Below are 6,046 nucleotides of genomic sequence, written 5' to 3'. Positions count from 1 at the left end.
CCGGACAGGCTCGCGGACGCGGGCGGAGAGATGATGACGATGATGACAGGCGTGACAGCCTGAGGGTTCGAGAGTTCCTATTTTGTGGCCCTCCAGAGTTTTTCGGGTCTAAGCCCGACGAGGACCCCCATGACTTTATTCGGGGGATGCGGCGCTCACTAGATTTGGTCAGGGCTTCAGCGACTGAGTCTGTTGAGTTGGCTTCACATAGGCTACGGGATGTTGCCGCTCACTGGTATGAGTCCTGGGAGCTATCCAGGGGTGTGGGTGCTCCCCCAGCTACTTGGGACGAGTTCGTGACTGCTTTCACTCGTCACTTTTTGCCTCCAAAGTTACGGCGAGCCCGGGTGGACCGATTTTTGCATCTGCAGTAGAGAGGTCGGAGCGTTCGGGAGTATAATATGGAGTTTAATTCTTTGGCCCGGTATGCTCCTGCCGTAGTAGCAGATATGGCCGATCGGATGCACAGATATGTGATGGGGTTAGACCGCTACCTGATTAATGGCTGTATGGCGGTGGCATTGCAGACAGACATGGACATTGCCCGACTACAGGTGTCACGACCCAACCCCGTAGGCCGCGACTGGTACCCTAACTGGGTACCCGTACATACCTACCTGCCCGAATTTCGTACCATACAGATTTTTTTTTTTAAAACAGATGTTACAGAAGTACGCCGATACAGATACGGCATGCGCGCAAACATATATATGTATATACCTGAACATGCAGACATTTACAGATAAGCCGATAAGGCTAACATATAGACGAAACCCGTAACCCACACATCTATCTACATACCTCTACAGACATACAGAATCATATGACGGGACAGGGCCCCGCCGTACCAAGAACTTCCATACATACAGAACATACGGAAAACAGAAGATATATATACCAAAGTACATGCTCCGAAGCAAAAAGAGCTCTTCAAGATAGAAGAACCTGTGCCCTAGACTGGCGGTGTGTCACCGAATGAGCCTGTACCTGCGGGCATGTAACGCAGCCCCCGAAGAACGGGGGTCAGTACGAAAATGTACCGAGTATGTAAATCAGAAACATAACAGATACAATCATAGTCCGAACCGGAGTCACAGAAATATAACGGACAAAACTATACATCAGACGGACGGACAGAGTCATGATCCAGACCGACATACAGAATCGTGGTCCACACAGATAAACAGAATCATGGTTCGAACGAACCGACGGAATCATAATCCGGACAGACGAGCAGAATCAGAATCCATACGGACATACAGAATCAGAATCCATACGGACATATAGAATCAGAAGCCATACGGACATACAGACATAGTCGTAATTTAGACGGACAGACAGAATTATGCATATAGAGTAGTGCAGAGTCATACTGAACCATACAGAATCATACAGAATCATACAGAGGCATGTGCTTATATAAATACTGATGGCACATGCATACAGACATACAGATTCCGGCCCTGTCTGGGGGCGCGGTAACAGAACCCGGCCCTCTTAGTACGGGACGCGGTGGACAGACAGAATCAGATCAGATCAGATCATATCAGATGCCATCCTGGCCGCCATCCCCATACACAGATCAATATATCAAAATCATACAGATATAACAGATCCCGGCCCGTACGCCGAGGGACGCGGTGAACAATGCTGAGAAATATGCACGATAACAGAACCTGGCTCGGGACGCAGTGGAGGAATGCATTGAGACAGCCACGAACAGATCCATGGGAAACCACATACATACAGACTCACATACGGACTCAATCAGACTAAAAGGTGCCAACCGGCAAGTCAGAATCAGAGTATACGGATAGTATGCATAGTACGCACCTATATCCTATTTGGGAAGGCACGACAGATTATTATCAGAATCAGATTCTCAGATGTTCAGAAATCATTTTGTAAGAATTTCATAAAAATAGTTGTATCATGATCAAAATAATAGTTCAGATGGTTTCTGAGAAAATCGGACAAAACAGAAGTATTTAAAGTATTACAGAAGATATCGGGCCTTGCGGGCCCGCCTCGGACCAACTCGAGGCAACATATGTAAATTATCGCTAATAGACCTTATGAGGTCATCCATAATCGTTTGGAAGTGTTCCGACTACGTTTAGGGAAGTTTTCTACAAAAATTCACTTTAAAGGCAATTTGTAAGAAAATAGCTTCAGTTGAATTGAAGGAATTAGAGCGGTTTTCCGTCTCGAATTCCGGGGAACGGAGTCGTACTTAAGGCTCGCGGCCGAGCCTATGACATCCAGAACATGCCTAGGAACAAAGGGAAGTGCTTCACATACCTCGATAGCGCCTTACGCTCGCTTGGCGTCGACTTCAATTTCGTCCAAAATCTAGAAATGGTCAAGTTTACCATTTGTTAGTTTCAAACTTTTCAATAATCCAACTTAACACTGACTTGCCTACCGAAATTTCGGCAGCATTTCCTCTGTATATAAGACATCCCCGAGACTTAGCTCGGCTCAATTCATCATCACAACAACCCAGAAATAGCATCAATAACAACAATATGCATTAAGCATACGATATGGCATCACTAGCCATCCTTTCGACATAACGAAACATTTTGCGTTTCAACCTTACATTTCCAACCCAAACTTATTATTCTCATATTCATCATCCATCAAAATCATTACAACATACGTCGGAAGCATCCATATCATTTTCACACAATATTCATAAGGTATGCAAACATTCAAACTTTCCATTAAGCCACTACTTTTCCAATTTTTCCTAACCTTCAACATACAAGTTCATTATACATTTCCATCTTCCAAATTCATCTACAATACAATTAATTTGCCTCTTGATACTTTCATTTCCATTTTTACATAAACCATAACAAAGTTGTATGTTTTCCTACAACAACTTAATAACCATTAAGTTCCTTCACTCTCCTCACATAATCCATGATTAAAACAACCAAAATATTAATTCAAATCATTCCATCAATTTCAATTAAAACAGCCCCTCACCCATAAATTTCAACAAAATAACAAACGAGTTTATAATGCTGTTTTCTCCGTTCTAATTCGTTAAAACTCTAAATAAACACTTTAATAACATAAAAGGAATTTTATAAATACCTTATCAGAAGCTCCACCACGAAAATTTCATCCCCCAAGACCAATATTTATCTCAAATTGAAGGCAACGCAACGTACAACGTTTTTCTCTTCATGAGCTTCGGGATTCGAAGCTCGGATTTTGATCAAAATGGCTTCCTTAGCCTTGAAGTTTTCTCTCTCTCTCTCTCTAATGTTCTTGGAAGATCTTATATGAAAATGATCAGCCCTAAAGTGAATTTGCCATATATATTAACGTTAATGGGCCTCATGGGCCGAAACATTAGTGTTTGGGTCGGGTCCAAACTTGCTGCCCTGCCAGCCCAAATTGCATCGTCCATATTTCCTTATCCAAATATCATTTTGACGAGAGGTTTGTTGCGTTGGAAACTAGACTCGATGAACTTAATTTTAGGATTTTGAAACACCTTAAACCTCCTCATATACTAGGAGATATGCCTCCAACAATATGGGCTAAAAATCTTGTCCGAGATTTTTCTGAAGTTGTTCGGATTCATTTCGTTCAGATTCGTTTAACTTCTAATCCTCTTCCGACCCTCGTGTAACCTCTTATACATGCATATACATAGTCATATACATACATAACAATCCATACACATCTCGAAGGGTCCGGAGAATCACAATAACCTTAAACGTAACTGGAGAACTTACGAAGCTTCGACGAAACTCCAATCGCAAAAATATATTCATATCTTTTATCCATCTTCTATAACATTACTAATAATCTCAAATACTTTAAAAGGGAACTCACATTACCTCATATACGCTCATAACGCGATTTCAAATCCTTTAGGTTACGATGTCACCTCGGGATACTTAAGGCAACCATGCATATATAACGATATTCTTACTAACTCGATTAACTTTCCTTGAACTTTCTTAACTCATTTTTTTCTTGTCTTAATTAAAATAGCACAGACTCTTACGGGGTGTAACATCCTCCCCCCCTTTAAAACATTCGTCCTCGAATGTTAAATTGACCTCATGGGGCGTCATACCATTTCGGGAGGGTTCCTTTCATAATCGTCCTTCGTGGACTTTCCGACATGGCTTCTTTACCAGCATAATGGGGTAATTCTTCACATCACTGATTCAAACGCCTTCATAATATATTTTCTCATACCCCACATAATTATCGGACCATAAACTATATTCTCGTAGCAGAGGAATGCTTTTCAGACATTATAAGTAATTGTCACTTCTTGGTACACTTCTGAGTTTCTTACCACATTATCATAATCCCACTTCATACCAGACACCTCATACCAAACAGATTCAGAACTAGGACCGGACGCGTAGAAGCATATCGGACGGATTCGTAATCGGAGGCAGACGTATTAAACTATGGCGGACGGATTCATAGTCAAAATCAGAGGTACGGAAGTATGTCAGACAAATCTGAGATCGGAGTCAGACGTACAGAGAGGTATCAGACAGATTCGAAATCAGAATCAGACGTACAGAAATGTATCATACAGAGTCGTGATAAAAGTCAGACAGACAGAAATGTATCAGACAGAGTCGTAATTAAAATCAGACATACGGAGATGTATCAGACAGACGTGTGATCAAGATCAGACGTACAGAGGCGTAATAGGCAGAGCCTTATCAGAATCGGAAGTCCAGAAGTATAACAGATAGAATCCGAATTAGAGTCTGATCACTCCTATTAAGGCTCCAGTGATTTATAAAAAAAAAATTCCTTATTGGTGAACTTGTTTGCCAAGTTATCATACAAATCGTCTTGCGTGTCGCTTATCGACTCTTTCGGAGATTTCCCCTTATTCACACTTCTTATTTTTCACCTTTCCTACTATTCTTCATCTGTCACAACCTTAGTTGCCGGGACTCGGCTCTTGATCCATATGGGCACCAAACGAAAATCATACACACACATACACACATACAGATATATTTACTAGTATCTTACTGGCGAACGTTTTTGACTGTTATTCAAATCCGCTCAATTTCCCGAGCGGTGTTGCACCTTTTCTTTTTGCCCATTTAGTCCGCCTCGTTCTGCGCAACTCCTGTAAGGGCACTAAATTACTCCACACATTCTATTTTCGTTTTGGTTACCCCAAATTTCCATTTATATCTATCATACTTACTCTTGTGCAAATTTTTGCATTACTTCCCAGGGGGGTCACCCATCCCAGAATTGCTCTGGCTTGAGTACGCTTAACCCCGAAACTTTCATGCATTTGGACGCGTTAGGGCTGATATAATTTCGTCAATTGCCCTGCAGGACCTTTGTCACATAATTTTAGGGCAAATCGGGGTCTTAGCAAATTTTTGGAAAATTTTTGTAGCGGGTCCCACCCCCGGCTAAGTTGCACAATTACCATATTGCCTTTCTGAATCTCCGATATTCACTTTCATACACATATACATACAATTACAGACAGGCCACAGATTTAAGTCTTCGTCCCACGAATTCCGTCTCCAAATAGTCGGTGAAATCTGATAAAATATCACCATAAGGTGCTCTCCAACCACCGACAGAAGAAAACTAAATTCCGACAAGTATCGCGGAACCTGTTTGTACTTACTTTATATATATTTACTTCCATATCTCTGGAAAAAAAATTTGGCTAGAGGTTCCTCTGTATTTCTTACTATCCGAAACCTGTACACAAGAAATACCAACCATGCCTCACAGGGCCAACACATATACGCATATATATACATCATATCATGTCGTCTCGTAGCCACACGGGGCTAACAATTACAGATAAAATTATACAGATGTCGAGGCTTACCTCACATGCCCAACTCGAACAACATCGGAGGCTCCTTCCTGTTCACTTTTCTGTTCAATCTTCAACCTTATATTTCTACCACACTTCAAACAACTTCTCCGACACACAACTTTCATATTATTGCTTACCTGAGTACTGTGCGGCCTCCAATATCATCAGCCATTGCCTTCTGTTGATGCC

Source organism: Lycium barbarum, chromosome 1 (genome assembly GCF_019175385.1).
Source record: "Lycium barbarum isolate Lr01 chromosome 1, ASM1917538v2, whole genome shotgun sequence".
Taxonomy (NCBI): domain Eukaryota; kingdom Viridiplantae; phylum Streptophyta; class Magnoliopsida; order Solanales; family Solanaceae; genus Lycium; species Lycium barbarum.
Note: the sequence above shows the minus strand (reverse complement) of the source record.